The sequence below is a fragment of the Mastomys coucha genome, unplaced genomic scaffold, assembly GCF_008632895.1.
Source record: "Mastomys coucha isolate ucsf_1 unplaced genomic scaffold, UCSF_Mcou_1 pScaffold13, whole genome shotgun sequence".
NCBI lineage: Eukaryota > Metazoa > Chordata > Mammalia > Rodentia > Muridae > Mastomys > Mastomys coucha.
The window spans coordinates 50,377,574-50,385,099 of NW_022196895.1; the positions used below are offsets into that span (position 1 = coordinate 50,377,574).

The 7,526-nt window shown below is 42.5% G+C and overlaps 1 non-coding gene across 1 annotated transcript; it reads left to right on the forward strand.

Annotated features, from left to right (window-relative positions):
- The first annotated feature begins 412 nt into the window (after nucleotides 1–412).
- Nucleotides 413–555, forward strand: LOC116087887. Its single transcript, XR_004117677.1, has one exon. It is a non-coding gene; the product is annotated as a small nucleolar RNA SNORA48 (small nucleolar RNA).
- Nucleotides 556–7,526: the final 6,971 nt, after the last annotated feature.

Consider the following 7,526-nt stretch of genomic DNA (forward strand, 5'->3'; position numbering starts at 1 on the left):
CCAAATGAATGGAACAAACAAGAGTTATTATGAACGAGGTAATCCAGATCCAGAAAGACAAATGTCATGTTTTCCCTCTTTTGTGAATGTTGGCTTTGAATCTTAGATCTGTGTTTCATTTGGAAGACCCATAGAGGCCAGGAAATTAATAAAGAGTTGTGGGGGAGGGGGTTTCAGGTGACGCAGTAGTATTAAGGGATGAAGGGAATAATAGAACAGGAAGGATTAAATGGGGCAGAGGAGGGAGGCCATGGTAGAAAAGGGAGTCCCTGGAGGGATAGCTAACGCTAAAGACATTTTGAAAAAGTCACGTGGAAACCTACTACTATAGAAGCTTCCTAATACACACGCACACACATACACACACACATACATATGTGTGTACATTCTAAAAGAGTTAAAATGGTGCCCCCCCCCCAGCAATGGGCAAACAGATACCTTGTTGGTGATATTGTTCTTCTATCTGTCAGGGGCAGAGCAGACAGCAGTTCTTTGTTCATTCTAGCTTGATGCCTGGCTTGGTGGTCCAACCTGTTTTATGCCAAAGACACATAAGAATCAAATGAAATCCAGGCAGCAAAGTGTGGGAGGAGGAGAACAGACGGAGACCTGCATTCTTCCATGTCATACAGTGAGGGTAGGGGAAGCTGCCCACAAGCCTTCCCTCTGCCTCATGGCACAGGTGGGTCATAGACACATAGAGGTCTGCCTATCTCCACACAGCTCAGCAAGGAATGAGGAAGACAGACAAAGACCTGCGACCACAATGAGACCCACGGACCTGCTCTCTGGTGCACAGAACAGGCAGGCCATAGACACTGATCCACTGCCATGACATGCATCAATATCAGTCAGGGACTGCCAGGTGATTAGCCAGCCTGCAGCAGGAGCAACCACAATGTGCAAGTGTATGATGGACAGATGGGAGAGAAGGAGAAATGTAGCATGTGCTGAAGAACTCGCCCTAGTGGTATAGATAAGGGAGAGCCAGTATGCTGACCAGCTCAGCTATGACCTAGGTCCAGGGCTCTGAATTGGCCCACCTCAAAATCTATATCATCTGTGAACATTTGACGTATGTGAAAGGGCCGGTCCTCCTGATCCAAAGCTGCATGATCTCCATGACACAGGGTAACAACAGGATAACTGGGAGAAGTCCTGGTGAGCATCCAATAGTGATGGCGTTACAGAAGCCAGAGATCTTAAACCAGACCAATGACTCATTGCAACAAACATTTGCAAGTGAAGATGTGTGGACAGAGGGATACACTGTGGGACACACTATGACATAATACAGCGTACACAATGAGATGTTTTTTATGCTTTGTATACACAAAGTTTGTGTGTGTGTGTGTGTGTGTGTGTATGAATATAAGGGAGGTTGCAAGAGGGATGGGTAAATATGAGGGGACAGGGAGATGAACAGGATGTAGGTGCATGGTGTGAAACTCACAAAAAGAACCAATAAAAAGTTTTAAAAGAAGTTAAAATTAAATTACTCAATTACAGGTTGAAAAATGCTCCTAAGACACCAAAAGCTAACTCAAAAAAAAAAAAAAAAATCCAGTGCCAGGAATTGCTTACATCTTTTTATGTTGTTTTTGATCAATGAGTTTCCATAAATCTGCAAACATAATCTATTGCCTCTGTCAATTGATGGGAAGACCCTATTGCTGGAATGAACACACACCTGAGTTATAGCAGACTGCAAAATCAGACCAACATGCACCTAAAAACGTCTCTCTCAGTGGCTAGCTTTCACAGTGCAGGAAGGGGACGGTGCATGCTACTGAAGAAGAAAGGTAATTATCAATCTTAACTCATCTGTAAACCTGGAGAACTACAATAAAAACCAGACTCACAAGAGATGTCTATTGATGTGAGCATGGTAGGTACATCACAGTAGTAATCAACCACTTGGATTGGTTGGATTTAAGGCCTCCTCAAGAATCTGTGGTGAGACAGATTATAGGCCATAGAAGAGAGTCTACTGCTATAATATTGGTATAATATTATGACCGCTTCTTGTAGATTAGTGAATCTCATTCTTCCTCAGAGAAGCTTCTCTCTTCAGTTGTTGGAGTTTAACACAGAAATTCACAACTCATCAAAGTGCAGACTTAAAAGAGACTGTAATAGAATGGAGTTGTGGGGCACAGCCCTAGTGGACACATACAAAATCCTCCTGCACCTAAGTCTTAGAGAACATTGTGAAGAGGGGGTAGAAAGATTGTAAGGGTCACAGTATCAGAGACTTTGCTCTGTGTTCCCTAGTAACGTCAGAAGCAATGCCAATACATTTTTACCAACATGGGAGAAACCGCCTTCCCCAAGGAAGAGCACATGGATTGTTTACACAACACCACCTAGTCAACCCTGAAATCACACATACAAGCAACATGGCACAGACTGACCAGGTTGCATCTAAGAATATATACATCTATACATGTAACAATTAATGAAAAGAGAGGTCATTGATCTGAAAAATACCAAGGAAGGTTATATGTGAGGGCTTAGAGGGAGGAAAGGAAAAGATGATGTAATGATGTTATAATCTCAAAAATAAAAGAAAAATGAGAGTGCAGACTGCTCAGCACTAAGCAGGACATCTGGATCACATTCCTCCCTCCCCAACAGTGTTCAGAGATAATCATAGAAGGGATAAGACTATAAGATGCAGAGCTCCTGAGTGACTATAAGGAAACCATTTTGGGGGGATATGTCTTAGGGTTTTTCTGTTGTGAACAGATATCATGACTAAGTCAACTCTTATAAGGTCAACATTTAATTGGGGCTGGCTTACAGGTTCAGAGGTTCAGTCCATTATCATCAAGGTGAGAACATGGCAACATCCAGGCAGACATGGAACTGGAGGAGTTGAGACTTCTGCCTCTTGTTCCAAAGGCAGCTGCTGTAAACAGACACCATGACCAAGGCAAGTCTTACAAAGGACAGCATTTAATTGGGGCTGGCTTACGGGTTCAGAGGTTCAGTCCATTATCATCAAGGTAGGAGCATGGCAGCTTCTAGGCAAGCATGGTTCAGAAGGAGTTGAAAGTTCAACAGCTTCATCTGAAGGCTGCTAGTGGAAGACTGACTTCCAGGCAGCTAGGATGAGGGTCTTAAAGCCCACGCCTACAGTGACACACCTACTCCAACAAGGCCACACCTTCTACTAGTGCCACCCCTTGGGCCAAGCATAAACAAACCATCATAGAATGTTTGGGCCCTATTTGGCTCTGGTTTGGGCCTTGAGGACAAACCTGAGCCTGGCTCATCTCAGTCGCTTCCATACTGGAATGACTCAACAAGACTCTGCTTAAGCTTGCCTTTGCCTAGCTCCTGCTGATGTAGAGTAACTTTGTTGGCTCCTTCAGTCACCCCATACTCTTCATCAACTTTCCCCTTCCCCTACATCATCTCATCTTAGCAGAAAACTCCACCTCTCAGCCCTTTATAAAGAAAAGATTGATACAATAAAACCGGCTCGTGGTTATTCTCCAGAGGCAGGAGATCCGAGCCGGGACACTCACCATCCCACTCAGTCCCAGAGGCTCAACTGGACCGGGCTCTCTCCCTCTCGCCTGGTTTTGCCAGCAGAGAGCCTGTGGGGCAATAGAACACAGCAGGGTAGTTGCATGTAGAAACTCTAGTAGTTGTGGTAGCACAAGACCTATGCAAGGTCAGGACAAGCAAAATCGTGACATAGAGAAGGGGAGATGAGTTCCTACCCCTAGCTAAAGAGCTAGTGAAAATTGATAGCTCTTAGGAAAAGGGGACTTTTGTTTTGTTTTGTTTTTTAAAGGTTGTGGACATTGATATCCTGACCACACTCCCGTGGCTGGCCACATACCCAAGCATATATTTGAAACATAAATTTGACTCCATGAGTTAAAAAAAAAAAAACTAAATAAATAAAGACACAAAGTTGTTTATATAATGGAGGATGGATCTAGAAGGAGTTAGTGATTAAATATGACCAAAATGCATTATATGAAATTTCCAGAGAATTAATAAAATGGTTAGTTAACTTTAAAAAAAAAAAACAAACAACTGAGTTTGTGAAACAGATGTAAACAACTAGAGGGTTATTTAAACCGACATGCTGTGGAGGGACATGCAGAGTTTTAATCTGAAACTCACTTATGAATTCTCACTCAGCCCTTTAATATCCACATGAGTTTAAGTAAATTGTAATGTGTTCTTCTCTGGACATTAGTGTACTTGCCTAAAAATAGTGTGTGCTAAGAGCACTATCTCCCACTGTAGGAGTGCTAAGTGAAATTTCTTCTCAGCACACAGTCTGTCCCACTGTGAAGTCTTTATAGAGCTTGCCACCATGTCTGCCTAGTATTTATATTGAAGCTGGGTGTCCAAATTCTGGTCCTTGACTTGTATGGTAAGCTTTTTGATCCACTGCACTCCCTAACCCTGATGAGAAGTATGAAATATGAATTTGAATGACTTAAAATGCTTTAAAAGAACTGTTATTAAATTTGTCTTTGATATTTTCAAACATATATATACACACACACACATATATATATATATATGTGTGTGTGTGTATATATATGTATATATATATATATACATATATATACATATATATAGTATATTCTGATTACTATCACTCCCTGCCCCCACTGGGGAGATCTGGTGCAGAGCTGGATAGGGATACAGTGAAGACATGGTATTGATTTCCTTTGCTGCCTCCCTTCTGCATTGACCCAGGTTTCCTACACCCCTATCTGAAGCCCACAGCTTCTGGCACACAGAGCCTCATGCTCCTGACTCTTGTGTCAGACCTGACACCACATTTCTCTAGACCCAATGTACTTAGCATTTCTTCTTCCTGTCCTGTAGCTCATCTCATCTTTCTCTTCTTTATTCTAAAGCTTTTTTTTTAATTGACAGATCTCTGTATGTTCATGGAATACACTATGTTGTTTTTAATGAATATATAACCAAATAAGAATAATTGACATAGTTATTAGACATCATATGTCTCTGTTGATAATATATAGAACCCTCTCTATAAGCTGTCTATAAACATTTAATTGATTACTGTCAACCAAAGTAACTATTATTCCAACATAGCTATTAAAAGCTAGTTTTCCTTTCCAAGTATGCATTCTGTACCCATTAACCATCTCTTCCCCTCTCCTCGACCTCTAGCCGCAGATAACTATGATTCTATTCTACACTTCTTTAGGGTCACTCTTTTAAACTCTTACTTGTATTCAGCATCTGAATTTCTGTGTCTGGCTTATTTCAGTTTATGTAGAGTCCTCCAGACTCATCCATGCTGTAGCAATGATGCTCACTTCAGTGTTTTATAGCTCAGCATTATCCCATTGTATTTATGCAGCACATCTTTGCTCTCCATTGTAGACACCTAGGTTGATAATACGTCCTCTCTATTATGAAACAGACGTGGGAATCCTGCCTGTGTTCATCCCTTCATTATCTTCCCTTCAATCAGTGAGCACGGATGTACCATCTGCCTCCTGCTAGGATCTCTACTAGTGTCAGAGTAAATCCAGGAGGAAGCATTTCCTGAAATCCATGATAGAAATGCTTACATAAGGCCTGTGACCACAGAATGGATGATGACTTGGGAGGAACAAAAATCAGAATTTCCCTTGTTTGAGGCTTTTAAGAAATGTTTCTATTCTGTCTGTCTGTCTTTCTTGTTAGAACTGAGATGAGCAGGGGTTTATTTGGAAACTTCGGCAGGGAAAAAACAAATAGTGAGAGAAAAATAGAAATAGTAAGTGAAATGAGTGCTTTGAAAAGGCTGGTAATTTACAGGGCCAAAGAGAGAGACAGAACATCAGTCCAGAACAGAACTAATCTATACCTTTAAAGTTAAGGAGAGTTAAAAATAGCTCCATAAAACTGCTTTCTTGGGGTCAATTGCCTGATTGTCACATAAGGCAAATGGCCTCTTTAAATTACCAAATCACCTTCTCCCCAGGATTTTAATATGACAGGAAGGCTGCAAATATGACCAAGAGACAGCTAAAGATGAAATATCTACTTGGGTCTTACCTTTGTGAGTCATTGCAGTTATTAATCATTTATAGGACACCATAAGCCAGCACTAGGAAAACGATGATTCTTTATTGCTTGTTAAAAATATTTACATTTTCCTCTACCAGCTGTATATGAGGAATTGATATTTTCTGAATTGCTAAGTCAATAACATCTTCCTCCAGCCGTCAAAAGGGTTTGATAAACCAGCAAAACACGAGAGCCTCTGCCGCAAATAAGTGGGAGGCACTTGGGCTGTCAGGCAATTAAGTGGACCTGAATAAGCTGATGTAATTAAGCCTCTTACTGCATAATTATCTTTATTTTAAATGTGTCTTTTGATGGAACATCTGTTCCCTGCTCCAGATATGAAAAGAGGGACCCATGCTCACGACGCAAACAGTTCTGCAAGGGCCTCACACACGCTGCCTGGGCCACTCACACTCAAGGCAGCAAATGTTGTCATTTGTTCATCTGTCCTGGCGAGAGGCAGGTGTCCTTACATCCTCAGCCCACATTCGCCTGACCTCCGAGCTCACAGCAGCTGCATGGAATCCTATTACATACGCCATCCTCTAGTGCCAAGGGGGCTCTCAGAGACAGCAACACAGCTTGCTGGAAGGACTAAACGGAAAGGATAGTTCCACTGTGTGGCAGGGCTCATGACCTGTCCCCACCCCTCCCTTACTTTCCGCCAAATTCATCAAACCTGACCTGGAGAGCCGCCATCGGTGTTGCCTCGCTGGTTGCAGCTCTGGGCTTTGGTCTTTTTCTTAAGTCTGCAGGCCACGAACTCCATTTGGCAGATCCCTTCGTTGCCTGAACTGGGGATTCTGAATTACACTAATGTGCGTGTACTGCTCTGCTGAGAGGCTCTTTTAGCATTCTATGTTAATGTTGCCATCTGTGTGCTATGTGACCGAACGATCGCAGTTCCTTCAGCCTCAAGGTGCTCAAAATTTAAAATTTGAAATCAGGATACCCCCACATAGGAAATGAGAGTGACCCTAACTGGCTAGTGCTTCAACTATATTAGGTGATCAGAATCAACAGTAACTCCTCCCCCCTTCCCCACTCTTGGCACCCAGATGCAAAGGTAAGCTTGTTGATAAGTGCGGAGAAACAGAGGCTCTCCTTAGAATCAGTCCGCTCCAACTCCAGGAAGAAATGTTACATAGTGTAGTCATTACTTCCTGTCTCCCTACAGCCCTGGGCATCCTCGAATTTTTTTCTGTGCTCCTCCGTTTGGGGAGCCAGCATCCAGGCCTTTAAGATGAGTGTTTGAAATGAAGACCATCCGGAGTGTTCAGCAGTCAGAGCCCTCAGTCCAAGCCCCAGCCTCACGGGTTCACAATGGAGATGAACCTTGGGGTTTTGGTCTTGTATTCTCATGTCTTATATATATTCTGGCTATTTCTCCCCCTCAACATAAATATCATACACACTAGCTCAGCTTTTGGCTGATATATCCAGTCAGAGCTTTCATCTCCCTC